Raw genomic sequence first — 18,425 nt, forward strand, 5'->3', positions numbered from 1 at the left:
TGATCGATGGATCCAAAGACTCTCCCTTTTTCCTCTGTGTGTTTACAAAGGTCCCCAACTGGCTCTGTCCCTGAGCTCAATTTAATGCCATCCTTAAGAATATCGAGTGCATGGGGAAAGTGGAAATAACAGTCAATATCTCATTTTCCAAGGACTACTTTCTTAGAGGACTGTTAAAATTATTGGATTGGATTAAGCTTTAAAGCAAATTGGACTAAATGTAGCTTTTTATTTTCAAGTAATCATAAAAGAAGTCAGAGCAATTATAGACCAAATAAAACAAAGAAGCTACTTTTTTTTTTTCTCTTCTGATTATAATGTGAGCAACAGTGGCATCTCTGGGACACAAATATCAAATGAGCATAAAAAGGTATTGATATTGCAGAGGTTAAAGATTAAAAATACTCTAGAGGAACCAGAAAGGAGAACTAGAGAGTAACAATTATCAAGTTTTTTGGCCAAACTAAATCCTGTTTTAAGTATTTTACATACATACATTTTTTTTTCTTTACCTGGTTACCTTTACTCAGTTTTACAACTGAGGCTAAAAGAGTTTAAGTGACATACTTGGTCTCAAGCTTCAAAATATTGACCTCGATATTCTTCTTCATAAACTAGTCTGCTAAGGGATTATGTGGTGTCAATCAAACACTTTATTTATATTCATATTTTAGTTGCTATATTATATTGTTATTTAAATAACTGTATATATAGGGGCACCTGGGTGGCTCAGTCGGTTAAGTATCCAACTTCAGCTCAGGTCATGATCTCAGTGCTGGTGGGTTCAAGCCCCGCGTCCGGCTCTGTGCTGACAGCTGGGAGCCTGGAGCCTGCTTCAGATTCTGTCTCCATCTCTCTGCCCCTCCCCTGTTCACGCTCTGTGTCTCCCTTTCTCTCTAACAAATATCAAATAAAAAATAAAAGAAAATAAAAAAAATAACTGAATATATAATTCAAGGTGTAGGATTTAGTTATTTATAGAATCTTCTTCTATAAAAAAGTATACAATTGGAATGAAGTATCTCTGCCTATTATGGGATTCAAATAAGTAGATGCATACAGGCATGAGAAGTTGAGATTGTGATTTGTTAGGAAATGTGAGTTGTAATTATTTTAAACCTAAACAACTATAAAACTAACTTTCATAAAATTATGTGAAAACAAAAAACACATTTATCTCTCCCCAAAGTTATAACATAACTATATTGGAGGTTAGAGAGATGAACCAAATTTATTTGGGAGAACTTCAGTTCCCTGCAGTATTAGGGAAATAATACAATAAGCACACCAAACTTGCAATAGCATAAATTTAAGCTACATGATGAAAATGAAAATAATTCCTATTGACTTTTATCAATCTTAATCAAATATTTAAGACTGGTGCCTCAGTCGGTTAAGTGTATGACTCTCTTAATTTAATGTTTATTTATTTATGAGAGAGAGACAGGAAGGAAGAGGCAGATGGAGAGGAAGAGAGAGAATCCCAAGCAGGCTCCACACTTTCAAGCACAGAGCCTGATGAGCTGTGAGATCATGACCCGAGCTGAAAGCTTAACCAACTGAACCACCCAGGCTCCTGCATCCAACTTTTGATTTCAGCTCAGGTCATCATCTCATGTCAGGTTCTGTGCTGACAGCATGGAGTCTACTTAGGATTCTTTCTGTCTCAGGGCCTCTCTGTTCTTCCCCTGCACCCCCTCTTTCTCTCAAAATAAATAAATGAACTTTAAAAAAAGAGAATATTTAAGACCTCACAAAACAGCTTTTGATATACTCTTCATTCACTGAATCCTATCCTATCAGTAAAAGGTTTCCTTAAGTGGCCATCCCAAAGTTATCTAGTGCACATGCACACACATACTTTCAAAATAGTAATCAACAAGTAAAAGTGTTTTATTATGATCATAATTGCAACTGTAGCTGGCATACATAGGTTTAGGAACAAACACAAATTGCTTGTTAAGCCTTTAACTAAATTTATGGAAGTAGAAGTACTCAGGCAAATTTTAAACTGGCTACAAAACATTCAGAATGAAATGGTCAAAGGGCAATGCTTTTCGGGGGAGGGGGGAAGTTAATCATTTTGGTTAAGAGTGTCTCCTATAGCTTTCTATTAGTTTTTATTATATTCAGTGCATATATTAAGCTATTGTTATTGATATCTTTCATATTCAGAAAGTAAGGTACAAACCGAATTATTATAGAGTATGTAAAAACTGTCTTATAAATAGTTAATAGAAGACGGTGTTGAGATTTTTCAAAGTCAGGGCTTTTGGAAGTTAAATCATCTGAAAAAATTGAAATATATTGTGAAAATTATTAGTTTTTAGAAGAATGCATGTTTAGTAAAATAACTAGAAGAAACAAGATAATATTAGAAAAAAAACCTACTAGCTATGTTAGAAAAGTAACTTGTTAGTTCACAAAGATTATTTTCCAATGTCAGGAATATATATATCTACATATATATAAAATATATATATAATTCTTTTGTAAAAGAACCTGATTCCAAGTGAAAGAGATTACATTGGAAAATATATTGTTTCTATTCTAACTTTAACTCTAAGTAAGTAAAAAGTCAAATGTAAAGTTTTTGGATTGAGACTTTGGAAGCTGAGTTCAAGTTCTGATTTAGTCACTGAGTAGCTCTGAGTAAACAACTTAACCTTTCTGTGCCATGCTCAGCAAAACAAAAGTGTTTAGTTAGATCATCACCAAAGTTGCTCCCAACATTAAACATCTATGACTCTAGGACTTCCAAAAGTCTGGAAAAAAATGTAAAAATTCAGCCTAATGATTTAACAGTGAAAGCAAATATATAAGATAATGATTTTACTAAAGAAGATTTCTATGACTTCTGTAGTTTGCTTATGGCAGAGGGTGTGGGTTAATGGTGAATCAGCAACATTTAATTTAATCCTCTCAGACAAACATGGGTAACAAAGTGCCAAATAATTTCACCATTTCATTTACTGAAATTTTGTCCAGATGTACAGTTTCATCCAGATGTACAGTACAGACAGTTCAGTTATGGCTGTGCAGAGAGCAGTTGGTGACGAGAATGGCACAGGCCCTGTAGCCCAATCCTGCACAGAACAGCTTGGAACACTGCGTGTGCGTTGAGTCTTCCCCTTTGCAGTAGTTATGCTCACATTTAATATTTCAACGGAACAGAAACTGAAACTTTCTCTCCCACAACACACACACACACACACACACACACACACACACACACACACACAACTTTGCTTTCCCTGATTCAGATTCTTCTGAAATATTTTGGGCCATTTCAGCTGAACATTAAGAACCATTCCATTATCATCATCAGAAATTAGATAAATGTCACTCTTGTAAACGACCAAAGAATGGAATTAAAGACATTTGTGTTCATTATTATTACACCAAGCAAGACATAATAGTTTTGTTCTCTGGATTCTGTAGTCATTTATTGAGAATTTACTGCAGTCGATAGTCTGTTGTATGCCTGTGGGGAAGAAGACCGAGGGAGAGATGGCCCCTACCAGCAGAGAGTACCCTATTCATGCATTACATAACATGTATTAGTAACACACATGCATTCATAACAAAAAAGTACTTAGTAAAGTAGTAGTTAAGATGGAAGTGAAAGAAAACCTGAACCTAATTAAAGGTAAGCACACACAAAAAAAGGAATTTAGAGTTTCACAAATTCAAACCTCGAGGGCCATTGGACTTCAGGTATGATTTGGTTCAAGGCTCAAGCGATGGGACCTGGACTTGGGTTTTCTCACTCTGTTTCTTTCTGTTTCTGGCTTTTTGGATACTGGTTCTGATCTCATCCCTCAGTATAAGATAGTTGTCAATAAATCCCAGCGAGTAGAAGAGTTTCTGCCCCTTACTGCAAAACAAGTACCCATGGACTGACTCTCAGTTGCCCAAATTTAAATATGCCCATATTGGAGTAAACAATTGTGGAGCTGATTAATTCAATACCAAACAAATAATTAAAATTGAGAGAGAGAGATATGCCAAAGGAAATTTCTGGAATTCCTATACAAGGAAAATTGATGTTGAGTGATGGCAAAAAAAAAAAAAAAAAAAAAAAAAAAATCCAAATGCCCCATTTAAGGAGCAGAGTAAGAGATAAGGCCCTCGATCTAAATCAGATTGTCTAGAGTTAAATGTGCTCCAAACTAAGAAATATTTTAATCTCGATAACCTTCTTTTCTCATGAGTTGAATGATGATAAAAACAGTATCACTAGCCTAAAATCATTTGAGGATTTTATAACAATCTCTGGTAAGAGTTATCACAGACTTGGTATTTAGTAAGCAGTTCATAAAAGTAAACTATAATTATTCATTTCATTTTCTAAGTGCTTCCTTTTCTGCAGAGTAAATTCTGTCCTTTATTGCCTTCAATGATAACTTAAGTTCATCTATTGAATTTTAATTCCCTTATCCTTTCTCCTTATCACAAACACCCCTATTGTCACCTAATTTTCAGATCTCTTTATCTTACTCTTGCATCTCAACCTTAGCCTGCATTTCTTATGACTGCTACATCATATTTCATAGAGTTTATAGCTGTTCAGACTAGATTATGCAACATTAAAAAGCAATCCTAAAATACTGATGGCTTTCAACAATAAATGTTGTTTAAATTCACATTGTACGATCACTTGGCTTTGCTTGGATCTGAATACTCTTCACAGTGGGAAACTGCTGGCTTGCAGTCAAGGAAAAACAGAAAGGTGAAGTTAGGAAATATCTTTCAAAGTTTTTTTCCAGAAGTGGCATCCATCACTGTTCATGTTTCATTAGCTAAAACAAAGCATGGTTAAGGCTGATGTCAACAGAGCAGGAATATATAATCCTTCTATACAGAATAGAGTTAATATTTTGATAATAAAATATGAAATCTGACACAGCAAGGAAGCTTTTTTTTTCCTTCTTTCTCTCACCACCTGAGAATCATTTAGGGGTATTTTTCAATCTAAATTTCACCCACAATACCTACTTTATTAAGATTCAGTTTGTGTGTTGGTTCACCAACTGGTCCTGTACACAGAGGTCAAGGAGAGAATGAAGACAGAGACAGTACACTCTAGATTGATAGGTGGCAGTTTTAGTAAGTGAGGACACTTACTTATGAGGCTTATCTTGAATGGCCACAAGGTGAGTAGATCTCCACATCTACTCACCAGAATCTTACAAATTTATATAGAAGACTAATTGAGTTAAGTCACATATACCATCCAGATGGCCTCAACACCTTACTCTCTCAAGACTAGATCCTTGGAACAGCTCCCACTGTGGTAAAAGTAAGCAAAATGTATATTCCAAGAATAGAGGAGGGGGTGAGGAACCTTTGATTGCCTGGGTCTAGCTGTAGGTGAACAGGTGGTCACCTTTTCTGATGACTTCCTCCTCCTCCTTTAGTAGGTTTGATGAGATCAAAACTATTTTCATAATATTCTATGACATGAAGTACCTATTTCACTGTGTTGACATTTGTGCTAATTGTCTAAAAGCAATGGTGGATAAAATGCCCAGTGCTTTATTACCAATCAAGGCAGTGGAATCAAAATATTCTATATATTAATTCTTTTATTCTTCATTACCACTCTTTTTTTTAATATTTATTTATTAAAGGAGGAGCACAGAGCCTGAAGTCTTGAACTGAGATCATCAGCTGAGTCAAAATCAAGAGTTGGACACCTAACTGATGAGCTACACAGGCACCCCACTACTCTAATTCTTTTTAAATCAAATTACACTTTAATATACCCATAATGAAGTAGTAAATATTAGTAGTTCTATTTATTTAATTAATTTTTTTATTTCATTTTCTTGAAGTTCTTCATCTGAACTTGAGCACACATCTATGTCATATTTTTTGGGATGAAATGGAAAGTTCACACAAGCATTTCTGCACATTGAAGTATGATGGCCTTCTTGAGGAAAAGCATTTGCACAGTTGAGTTGTGAGCTGAGCTAGCTGTTTTTTTCTTTTTCTTTTTCTTTTTTTTTCTTTTTTTCTTTAGTAGAATCACCATTTTTACTTGAACAAATGGCAGAAAAACAATGGTTATTGAGATTTGCTTATTTGGCAGACATTTTCTCAGAAATGAATGAAACAGGACTATAATGTTAATCAACTGACAACCAATGGCAAAATGTAAGCTTTAAATGAAAACTCAAGGTTTTGGAATACTCCCATATATTATCATAAGCTTGACAGCATCCCAATAGTTCAACTTATCTGATGAGGTTGATAGTGATATTAATAAACATGAGTTTCAGATGGTGAATAACAAAATGTGTAAATATCTAAGGATCTCCTCAGCTTGGTAGACCAATGTTTTACAGGTAACATGTTTCATACATGGGTGAAAGATCCATTCAAAGGGCAAGATAGACCAATGGGATTTAAATGTGACGGTACTAAAATATAATATATTTTCAGGTTCTACATTACAAATGACTATTAAGAAATTACTTGTTGGGGGAGTATCTGAGTGACTCGGTTGAGAGTCTGACTCTTTTTTTTTTTTTAATTTTTTTTCCCAACGTTTATTTATTTTTGGGACAGAGAGAGACAGAGCATGAACAGGGGAGGGGCAGAGAGAGAGGGAGACACAGAATTGGAAACAGGCTCCAGGCTCTGAGCCTTCAGCCCAGAGCCTGACGCGGGGCTCGAACTCATGGACCGCGAGATCGTGACCTGGCTGAAGTCGGACACTTAACCGACTGCGCCACCCAGGTGCCCCGAGAGTCTCTTGATTTCGTCTCAGATAAATGATCTCACGGTTCCTGAGATCAAGCAGTGCATAGGGCTCTGAGTTGACAGTGTGGAGCCTGCTTGGGATTCTCTCCCACCCTCTCTCTCTGCTCCTCCCTTGCTCATGCTGTCTCCCTCAAAATAAATAAATAGACTTTAAAAAATTACTTATTAAGTTGTTAATACCTAAGAAAAATATCCACAATTATCTGAAATGGCTATTACAATTCTCTTACTTTTTTTCAGTTGTGTAACTGTCTTCCTTTCATCCTTCCTTCTTACCCTTTCCCCTTTCTCCTTCCTTCCTTCCTTCCTTCCTTCCTTCCTTCCTTCCAGTCTCTCCCTCTCAACTCCCCCTTCTCTTTCTTTCTTTCTTTCTTTCTTTCTTTCTTTCTTTCTTCCCTTGCTTCCTTCCTTCCTTTTTTCTTTCAGTGTTTAAATTGAGCAACTAAAGATGTGTAAATAATTATTGCTGACTTAAAAAAATAATTTAGGGGTAAGCAGGTATATTATTTTGTGTCTATTATACATTTATTCCATATATAACTATAAATCTATTTTGTATATTATTTTTATTTTGCATTTTAAATAATGTTAAAAATTGAAAGAGACTTTTATAATGAAAAATACACTAAAGAATCTGAGTACAGTTGTGGACTTGACAAATAAGCTGAAGACTCAAAGATTATTTGAGGCCTGTCAATATGTGTCAAAATACTAGTTGGGTTTGATCCTGTGGAAGTTTAAACACTAGAATTGTAGAAATCCAGTACAAGAAGGGACCCAAGTGGAGACTTGTTTCTCTTTTGTCACTTTATGACTGAGGAGTTTGACTGAGGATGTTTGGGTAACTCATTTGAGATTACACAAATGGTATCAGAGTGAGGACTAGAAAGTAGTGTTCTGACATCAATCCAAAGCTAATTCATTTCCAGTCCAGCATAGGCCTTCCTAGAAGTTATTCATTACACTATGCTTCCCACTACTTTCAAGCACCCCAAATACTTTGTATGTAGACTTTGATACCTTATCGCAGTGATTTTGTCTGACAAACACTGGATCAGCACTGGTACTGTTGTCATCTTTAGATACGAGGGTTATCCAATTATTTGTATTGGAATGTAGTACTATTTTGTTACTATCTAAAAGAACAGAACTAAAAAAAAAAACAGGACAAAAATACTACAACTAGTAATTGAAATCATTGGCTCATAAAATTAATCAATTTGAAGTAAGGAAAATTGCGCTTTTCAATCTGCAGCATCGGTGTTCACTCCGTTCAAAAAGTATTCAACGAATTCTTGTGAAAATGAATTGAACAAAAGTGAATTGAACTGAATTGAGAAGTGAGCTGCCCACACTGGAAATTGTGGTAACTCTATGAGGTCATTAGGAGGAGTTGCAATTCAGAACATTGAATTATTTCTAAGAAACTACAAATGCTGACGTTTTTCCAACCCTGAGTTCTATTTGAGTGCTGAAATTTAAACCCATGTTGTACTTAGCATTCCAGAAGAAGAGGAGAATATCCTAGTATCAACTTTTTTTTTCTTTCACTAGGTTAGGTAAAAAGATACTCTTTATTTTGAATAAAAATATTCGGTGCTGAGGGGCCACAGTAGGTTTATTGCGGGAAGGAGGTGAGAATAAGGGGTGCGGATAGTCTGGGAAGGACCTTGAGAATGTCCTCACCATCCAAGAAAGACAACTATCTTTCTTTTTACAATATTCTCCGGAGATGGGAAAAACCTATCTTGGTCTGAATTCCCTATAAACAAAGAAACAAACAAAACCCTGCCTGCTGTTAATCTTAAAATGTTTTACACAACACAGATGGTGGTAATGAAAGATGCAGTTGAATGCTTCTCTATTATTGAAAAGTTTTAAACTGTGTAATTGCTGTACTATTTCATTTCAACCATTTCTGTCACTTTAACAATATTTCTAAGACAAACAAAGAAATGTCTATAATAAATTATTGCAGGAGTATACTTGGTTTTCTCAAGTACAAGTCTGATGAGAATGGAACTTTAATGATTCTGACTCTGTCTATTCAGTCTTACATGGAACCATTAGATCAACAAAGCCAGCTGTTTTTAAGTTCCATTAGGAGCCAGTATTAAAATAAAAGTAAATATTAAGTCTGAACCTAATTCTATTTTACAAATATTGTCGTTGATTTTTAAAAATACTTTTCCTGATTTATCTTTTCAATTTTAACTTCTTCAACTTGAATGTAAAATATTTTTTCCTTCTCACTTTGTGTGTCAAATAGTATGTGTTTCTCCCTGGAACTAAGATTCTTTGGGCTACCCTCACTACTTCAGCCACTACTTCCTACCCTCCAAGGACTCCAAAATATCTTAAAGAAGTATTATGGTAGGCCTATAGAGTGATTTTCTATTAATTTATTCAAGTATTTTATAAAAGTTCTATATGAAGTTTTGCTACTTCAGTAGCATCCTCAGAATTTGGGGATGCTCCAAAACATTTGGGTGGATGGAGATTTACACTCCTATCATATCAGATTTCAAAACCAGAAAGTCAAAAGTCAGCTTATATTCAACAAAAATGCAGAGAATGTGGAAGGCGTGTATACTTAGGACTTACTATTTGCCACATATTTCATACATATGAACTCATATGATATCTCACTGATATCATGATATCAGTGTTAACACCATTTCACTTTAAAATTCTATACCTTCGCGGGGGGCCGCGGGGGGGGGGGGTTGCGCCTGGGTGGCTCAGTCCATTAAACATCCAACTTCGTCTCGGGTCATGATCTCACAGTTTGTGGGTTTGAGCCCTGCATGGGGCTCTGTGCTGACAGCTGGGAGCCTGACTCCTGCTTCAGATTCTGTATCTCCCTCTGTCTCTGCCCTTCCCCTGCTAGTTAGTTCTCTCTCTCTCTCTCTCTCTCTCTCTCTCTCTCTCTCTCTTAAAAATAAATAAACATTTATAAATTTTTTTTTAACGTTTATTTATTTGTGAGACAGAGAGAGACAGAGCATAAACAGGGGAGGGGCAGAGAGAGAGGGAGACACAGAATCGGAAGCAGGCTCCAGGCTCCGAGCCATCAGCCCAGAACCCAACACGGGGCTTGAACTCATGGACCATGAGATCGTGACCTGAGCCGAAGCCGGACGCTCAACCGACTGAGCCACCCAGGCGCCCCAAAAATAAATAAACATTTAAAAAATAATAAAAATAATAAAATTCTATACTTTGGAAAAGTTAAGTAATATCTTCAAAGTCTCCCTGTTATTAATCAACAAAGCTAATATTCAAATGATTTTTTATCTTCTATTCATGATCTATTGTTTTCTCTACTATGCTCATTTCTCTGTTGACTTTATAGTCTCCAAAGATTCTCTTAGCTCATTAGATTTGGTAGCTACCTGTTTACCAGCAGTAGTGAGGTCCCTACTAAGTGTTCAAATAGAGCGAAAAGCAAATGACTATAGTTTTCTCTAAGAACCTTCTGACTTCTTCCTTTTCTAGCCCTGGTCTCTGAAGACTACAAATGCCCTTTATATATCATTTACTCATAGACCATCTTCTGACCTAACCTATCCGGTTTAGCCCTTTAATTAGGAATTTTTACTTCAACCCCATTGTTTTAGCAACCTTCAAATTTTTGTTCACATAAAGGCAATGCAGGAAAAATTTTTTTTTTCCGTTAATATTTAGAAGGCTTAAAATTAAATTTCCTCATAAACACCTAGGAAAATTAGTCTAGGCCAAAAAAAAAACAAAATGGTTGGCATTTGACACATTTGAAATTGAAATTAATTTATTTGCAACTTGAGCCTGAGGAGATTTTTATCTTTTTGTGGTAGGAGCCATATATGTGATCAAGCTGACAGAAAGAAATAATGCGAGGCGACAATAGTAGTGGCTTAGTCAGTTAAGCAGCTGACTTTGGCTCAGGTCATGATCTCGCGGCTCGTGAGTTCAAGCCGTCGCAGGCTCTCTGCTGTTAGTGCAGAGTCCACTTCAAATCCTCTGTCCTCCTCTCTCCCCTCTCTCTTTCTCTCTCTCTCTGAAAAAATAAACAACACAAAAAATTTAAAAAGAAAAAGAAATCTAAGTGTCCAAAAATGTACAATTAGCCCATCCTGCATTCTCCAGAATATCTTGATATAGAGCAAGCAAATCAACAAATGATCAATTACAAAAATTAATTCCAAGGCACCTATAATCAACAGCAATTTCTTGGCAGCTCTAAAATGTCCTAATTTTCTGAAAACTTGTAACTATTTCTATGAGCTTTGTTCCACTAACCCTTTAAAAAATATTTTAAGCTCCTAATTGCTTGTATTAAATACCTTCCTGCTTAAATTATGTATAATAATTTCTGTTTCTCTGGACAGACCCTGACTGTTAAAATCTGCTTGGCTTTGTTATAATTAAAACCACCTACTAAATCACCACTTCACAGGTATATATCTAATGTGATTACAGAATCATATTCTCTAATAAAAGAATGGCAAATTGTAGTGAGCAGACAGGCTGAAAAAAATAGACCAGCCGATTTTTTTTATCATTATTGTTTATCATCATCTACATTAAAGAGCTATTTTCAAGCCAAAATAGCAGGACACCAAAATGGATTATAACTCCCAAGATTTTAATTTCTACTGCCTTAATGTTATTATAAAATGCCTCTGGATTACTAAAATGCTGTACATATCAATTAAAACAAAAAACAGAATTAATGTTACTAACTAAATTCATCTAAAAGCAGTTAATAACATATAGTCATCAATTCTTACGAAGTAGGATTATTTCTATATGCTGGTAAGATTAAATTATATTGTTAATTGCTTTAAGACATACTTCTAAAATCATGGTTTAAAATTTGGACATTCTTTAAACCAAATAATATTGACTACTATAATAGACAAAGATGCATCTTAATTGCCTTCCAAATATTATCCAAAATACAAATATTATAAAATCCTCTTTTTCACTGCTTTATCAAACATATTCAATATATAATTGGATTTTTCCCTCTGAATATTTCTTGAGGTATTCTTACAACATCTTTTAATGTCACTCTCAACAGTCTCTTTCTTTACTATCTTCCATCCACAACCACAAGCAGAGTGATTTTTCTAGTCAAACAAGATTATTTTACTCTTTTCTTCTAAAAAAAAATCATTTCTAAGCTAGAGTTAAAATTGCCAGGATCATAGACCTTCTGCAAGGCACATGTCAGCTGTGCATACAAAAGAGGCACAGAATATTTTCAACATGACAGAAGATGGATGAGTGCTGAGTATATGACAGGAATTTCCATCTCCTTTAAATGCATAATATGAACATAACTGGCATATTTGTGAAATATTTATCTAGTCTGAGTTCCACTTTCTTTGGTCAGGATGTATTTTTCTCTACCTCCTTATATATAGGAAGACACAGAGAGAGCCCCATTAAAGATAATATCAGAGCATATCTGAGTCATAATTACCCCAGCACTGCATCAGAATTCAACTGACTACATAATGAAATCAGTGTATGTTTTCATGTGGAAAGAGGCATGGAGAACAGTGCCCCACCACGCAGACATTCTGGCCTAAATGATCCAGAGCAAGGGAGACCAGCAATTGCCTGAAGATGACCAAACGCCACACAGCATTTGAGAGAGAAATTGTCAGCATCTCTGTCACTTAAAGATAAGACATGAGATTGCAAGATTTATCATGAATAGATATTTTTACAGGTACTTCTTTAATAAAGATTTATTTTGTCATATATCCTTCTCTTCTTCCTGAGGGGGGGCAGGGACCACAAAACTTTTCCTAACCACACTTCAGGAAGATTATAAGAGCTAGTGAATTTTATGAGAAGTGGAGGAGACCTATCTCTATCTCTATCTCTATCTCTATCTCTATCTCTATCTCTATCTCTATCTCTAACTTTAAATTTATACTTAATAAATATATTAAATTCTTTATTCTATCTCTGTCTCTCTGTCATCTATCTATTTCTCATAGGAACTCAGAATAGAGAGCAAGGCAATATTAGTAAAGATATTGCTTAAATAAACAGAATTGTTTAGAAGTCCTACTCCTGTCCTGACTATAGGGGGAGTATATTTCTAACCAGTTAGTCAGTTTTTCTAATTCCACTGAGATGTTGGATTCATTGTGCATAATAAGGAATGTCCTTACTCAAAGCGATTGTGACGTCACAACCATTCCATTGTTTCTGAGCAATGTCTATTTTAACTCAGCACATTTCAAAATCAGCAATTATTGCAAAGGAAATCTGTATTGTTCATGACAGTTCCACTATTCTTCTCTAAAACAACGGAGACTTTATTAAAAGCAAAGTTGTATATGGCTATTTTTTTGAGCCTTTATTTTATTACCAGTAAAAGAACAAAACATCAGACAAGACTATTGTCTGATCCATCTGGTGCTATATTTCCTCCACACAAGCCTTGTATAACACACACAATATTTCAACCGCAAATGTTGTTTAGCTTTTAAAACAATTGCCTATCAAAGCATCCAGGTCCCATTGATAATGTAGCAAAGCCTTTCCTGCAATTGTGAGTCAGGAAATGCTGGCCCCCTTGGCAAGTCTCATATGTCCTGTTGCTTGTAATCTCCCTCCCTCCTTGCTGGAATGTGTTATTTTTAAGCAGCTAGACTAACAGGAAGAGAAAGTTGTTACTTCTTTTCATGTGATGGAACAACCAGGGGAAGGCAACTGTGTTTTAAGAATATGGGCTGATGAAATCTTAAAACCACTTACCAGGTACCAAGCTACCGCTGTGAGGGAAATCTCCAGTTCCAGGCATACTTTTGGATGGATGGTAACTTCCCCATTCCATAGCCCCAATACATTTTGCAGGCACCTGAAAACTGAAAAATAAAGACACAAACTGTATTGAAGGTGCATAGAACTTCATTGTTCTGTATTGCATGGATGAGAGAATGTGTTTCATTTTGCAGAGAACTACCCTGAAAATAAATCACTTTAAAGAGAACCACAGAAATAGAGACACATTTTATTTCATGATGATTACGGAATGTTGAAAAAATATTCAATGGAACATTTTACTGAACACCATAAACAGAATGTCATAATTTGAAAAAGAAACACACTGTCTCATACTTACCTATGTAAAAACTAATATTATAGATTTAATCTATCAAATCTACTTATATTAAAATTAATCTGTAGACTTACTTAAATAATCCTTTTTTTTGCTCTGTAAGAAAGTTTGCTTTAAAAAATAGATAAGTTTTGAGGTGCCTGGGTGGCTCAGTCAGTTAAGCTCAGGCTCAGGTCTGGCTTCGCCTCAGGTCATGAACTCGTGGTCTGTGAGTTCAAGCCCTGAGTCAGGCTTTGTGCTCTGGGCCTGAAGCCTGAGTCAGATTCTGTGTCTCCCTCTCTGACCCTCCCCCGCTCATGCTCTGTCTCTCTCTCTCTCTCTCTCTCTCTCTCTCTCAAAAATAAATAAACGTTAAAAAAATTTAAAAAATAGATCAGTTTTGGGGTACCTGGGAGGCTCAGTTGGTTGAACATCCAACTTCGTCTCAGGCCATGATCTCACAGTTCTTGAGTTCAAGCCCCAAGTCAGGCTCTGTGCTGACAGCAAGGAGCCTGGAGCCCATTTCCAGTTCTGTGTCTCCCTCTCTTTCTGCCCCTCCCATGCTCATGTTCTGCTCTCTCTCTCAAAATTAATAAACATTTAAAAATAGAAAAATAAAAAAATATATCAGTTTTAAAAAAGCAGAAAATATCCAAGGACATGTGGAATATGAAAGACATTTTTCCTCGCTCCTGAAGAGACAGAACATGTTTCTGCTTTAGATCCTTTGCTCTTGCTGTTCCTTCCTTCTAAAATGCTCTTTCCCCAGACTTTGGTGAGTCCCCTTCTCTCCCTTAATTAAGCCTCTGTTACAATGTGACCTTCTGATGACTGTATAAAATCACACACCCCACCCTGATAATCAGTCTCCATGTCTTTCCTCACTTTATTTTTTTTTTCATAGCCTTTAACATCACTGATATATTCGATACCTTTATTTATTTATTTACAACTTCTCCTCATAAGAATGTCATTTCCATAAGAGTGGAGACTTTGTTCTGTTCACTGCGGCATCCTGAGCACCTATGAGAGGGCTGGACCATAGCTGACAGTAGACATTCAATAAGCAAACGTGGAATGGTTGAATGAATTGAGTTCTAGGTACTTCCTCATTAAATTCTCATGGTGTACTTTTGGTTCTATATGTCCTACACATCCAAATAGTTCAAATAAATTGAGACTATGTTATGGAACACTGTTGTCTAGTTTACATAAAAGATGTCACCAGGGGCTCCTCAGTGGCTCAATCAGTTAAAGGTCTGACTCTTGATTTCTGCTCAGGTCATGATCTCATGCTTCGTGAATTTCAGCCCCACATCGGACTCTGTGTTGACAGTGCAAAGCCTGCGTGGGATATTCTCTCTCTCCTTCTCTCTCTGCTCCTTCAGTTCTCACTCTCTCTCTCTCTCTCTCTCAAAATAAATAAACTTAACAAAAAGATGTCACCAGTATATCATAAATCCATAAGCATTGCACACATGCAAATGTTTATGTGTGCATGTACCCATAAAGGTACTGAACATTACAAAAGGATCTTGGATGTAGTTAATTTAGCATTATTCTTGCCCTCCCCCACCCTTTATTTTCTCTGATAATTGAACATTAAATCATTATTGTTAGATAATGCAGCTGTCTACATCTGCATACCAAGGAGTCAACACCCTTTTAATTCTACAAACTTTGCTAATATTCATCTTCCCTCCATTGCTAGTAAAGGCCTTCAGCATCTAGCCCAGATTTAAAGATCCATTCATGGCACTGTTTTTTATTTTTTCTTTGAGAAGTCAGTTATAAATACTAGTAGATTCCAAGCTAATCGATTAGCATTTAGAACATTTCTAGTATCTCTCTTCTGCCATCCCTTAGCACTTTTTAATACTTTATCTTAGAAAGTAACAGAAAGGGGTGTAGAAATAACAAATAAGTATTGAAGAGACACTATTTTATTGAAAGTGAATTCTTAACTTGATTTTTAAGTCCGCTGTATGGGTTCATCATTAAGGGGAAAAGAGAAAAGGCAAAACTCCTTGCAACATTTTACCTATTTCAACCCATGAGGCTGGTGATCCATTAATTGCCTCTGGGTCCTCTTTCCTTTATATCACAATGAGGCAGAATTCAATATGTGGTGTGGTGCAGCAAGGAGGACAGTGGGTTTGTTGTTATTCTACCCTCCTCAGCAGCGAAAGGTTCTTCATTAGAAGTCTCAAAGGAGTTAGAGGTTCTCCCAAATCAGCCATTGCTATTGGTTTACCTCTCCACACTGTCTTCATTCTCCCATTCGCACCCCTAAATGATTAATGAAGATTTCCTGCAGGGAGAAATTAAAGAAATAAAGAAAATTTGCAAGAATGAGTTAAACGTTTCTATTTTCTTCAGGAATCTCCACACCTGAGCCTTGGTTTGGCAAAACCCAATCTCTAGGATGCAGTATTGTCATTTCAGTCACATGGGCCTCCAGCCCTCCCAGATGTTTGCACTGAAGACGTGCGGTTATGGAACAGGTCAAGTGCCTGGAGCACCCTTATAAAACTTCATTTAGTCATAACCCAGTGTGAACTCGTATGCCCATACCTATATCTAGTCCCTGCACAGGAAGCCAGTTTCAACTAAAACCTGAGAAAAGAGCAGCATCTTTTTTTTTTATTTTTTTTTTCAACGTTTATTTATTTTTGGGACAGAGAGAGACAGAGCATGAACGGGGGAGGGGCAGAGAGAGAGGGAGACACAGAATCAGAAACAGGCTCCAGGCTCCGAGCCATCAGCCCAGAGCCTGACACGGGGCTCGAACTCACGGACCGCGAGATCGTGACCTGGCTGAAGTCGGACGCTTAACCGACTGCGCCACCCAGGCGCCCCGAAGAGCAGCATCTTTTTATGCATCCGTTGATTCATCAACTCTGAATGTTAAATGCCTAGCACTCTCTCTTCTCCTGGCCTTGTTCTGTGCGTACTGTCTACAGAGCTATGGTTTTGTTCACTGTCTCTGTGTTTTGTGTTTTCTTGTTGTCTTAAACCCTGACCAGTCAATTAGGATCCATATATCACCTAACTGACCACTCGTCATTTCCCCTTGACTTTCTTTCTCACTAACACCTCAAACTTAACATGTCTCAAAGTAAAATCATAATTATCTTCTTCCCTTCAAAAAATGTTTTCTTGGAGCCCCTGGGTGGCTCAGTCGGTTAAGTGTCCGACTTCGGCTCAGATCATGATCTCACAGTCCATGAGTTTGAGCCCCTGTCAGGCTCTGTGCTGACAGCTCAGAGCCTGAAGCCTGCTTCGGATTTTGTGTCTCCCTCTCTCTCTGACCCTCCCCCCTTCATGCTCTGTCTCTCTCTCTGTCTCAAAAATAAACATTAAAAAAAAATTTTTTTTGAATGTTTTCTTCCAGTGTCCTCTAGGTCAATACAAAGCACAACTATCCATCCAGATGTTTAATCCAAAATTCTAACTTGTCCTTACTTCCTCTCTCTTATTCATCCCATTCACAATCAAACACCAAGTTCTGTTGTTTGTTTCCCTCATATTGCCAGAACACGTTCTCTTCTTTCTTTTCTGATTACTAAAAGCTCTCATTAATTTTTTTTAATTCCAGTATTTACACCGTTTCTTAAATTCACTTTGCATGATATTTTCAGGACATATCTTTTATAAAATACAAATCATGTCTATCAATTCCATTGTATAAATCCTTTGTTTCCAATTTACTATGGAAACCAATTCAAAATTCTTAAAATGGCCTACAATACCCATTACAATCTGGCTCTCCCTACTTCTTTAATCTCACCCCTTAGCACAGTGCCCTATATTCTCTCAGCTTTCACTATAATTCCATGAATATTCCAAACCATCTGCTGGAAATGCTCTCCCAGGTTATTAAGACCTAGGTAATCAGCATGTATTGTTCAGAGGTCAGCATTAATACCATCTCCTTAGAGAAGCCATGCTGATTGCTTATGACATAATTTGCCACTACATTCTTGATCTTGGTAGTTTTTGCTTTGTATTAGTTTTTAATTTTTTAATGTTTATTTATTTCTGAGAGAGAGACAGAGGCAGAGTGCAAGCAGGAGAAGGGCAGAGAAAGAGAGAGAGATGGAATCTGAAGCAGGCTTCAGGCTCTGAGACTGGAGCACAGGCTCTGTCAGCACAGTCTGATGTGGGGCTTGAACTCAGGAACCACGAGATCATGACCCGAGCCAAAGTCAGACACTTAACCCACTGAGTCACCTAGGCTTCCTGGATCTTGGTAGTTTTTAAAATTCATAACAATTGAGTATGTTATTCACAGTTTTGCTTAATTCCCAATTTCCCATTCTATTGCAAGCTCCATGAAGACATGAAATCATGCCAAGCCTGATCACCTGAATGCCTCAAAATATCTGCTGCAATGCCTGATATCTAGCAAAGACCCAAATGTTTGATAATTGAATGAACAGAAACAATCAACGAACAATTGTTAGAGCCAAGTCTATGTTCCCCAACTGATATTTCAATTTTATGAAGTCCATTCAAAATTCCAGCTGCTGAGAGGAAATTTGAGTAATGT

At 36.5% G+C, this 18,425-nt stretch overlaps 1 long non-coding RNA gene across 3 annotated transcripts in view; it reads left to right on the forward strand.

The window, feature by feature from the left end:
- LOC109498983 overlaps nucleotides 1-18,425 on the forward strand; it is an 89,965-nt gene extending 71,540 nt beyond the window's left edge. For all 3 annotated transcript variants that reach the window (XR_006596774.1, XR_002741502.2, XR_006596775.1), the window contains one exon: nucleotides 18,204-18,425. This is a non-coding gene — a long non-coding RNA (uncharacterized LOC109498983). The remainder of the gene's footprint in view (nucleotides 1-18,203) is intronic.

This window comes from Felis catus, chromosome B1, assembly GCF_018350175.1.
Source record: "Felis catus isolate Fca126 chromosome B1, F.catus_Fca126_mat1.0, whole genome shotgun sequence".
Taxonomy (NCBI): domain Eukaryota; kingdom Metazoa; phylum Chordata; class Mammalia; order Carnivora; family Felidae; genus Felis; species Felis catus.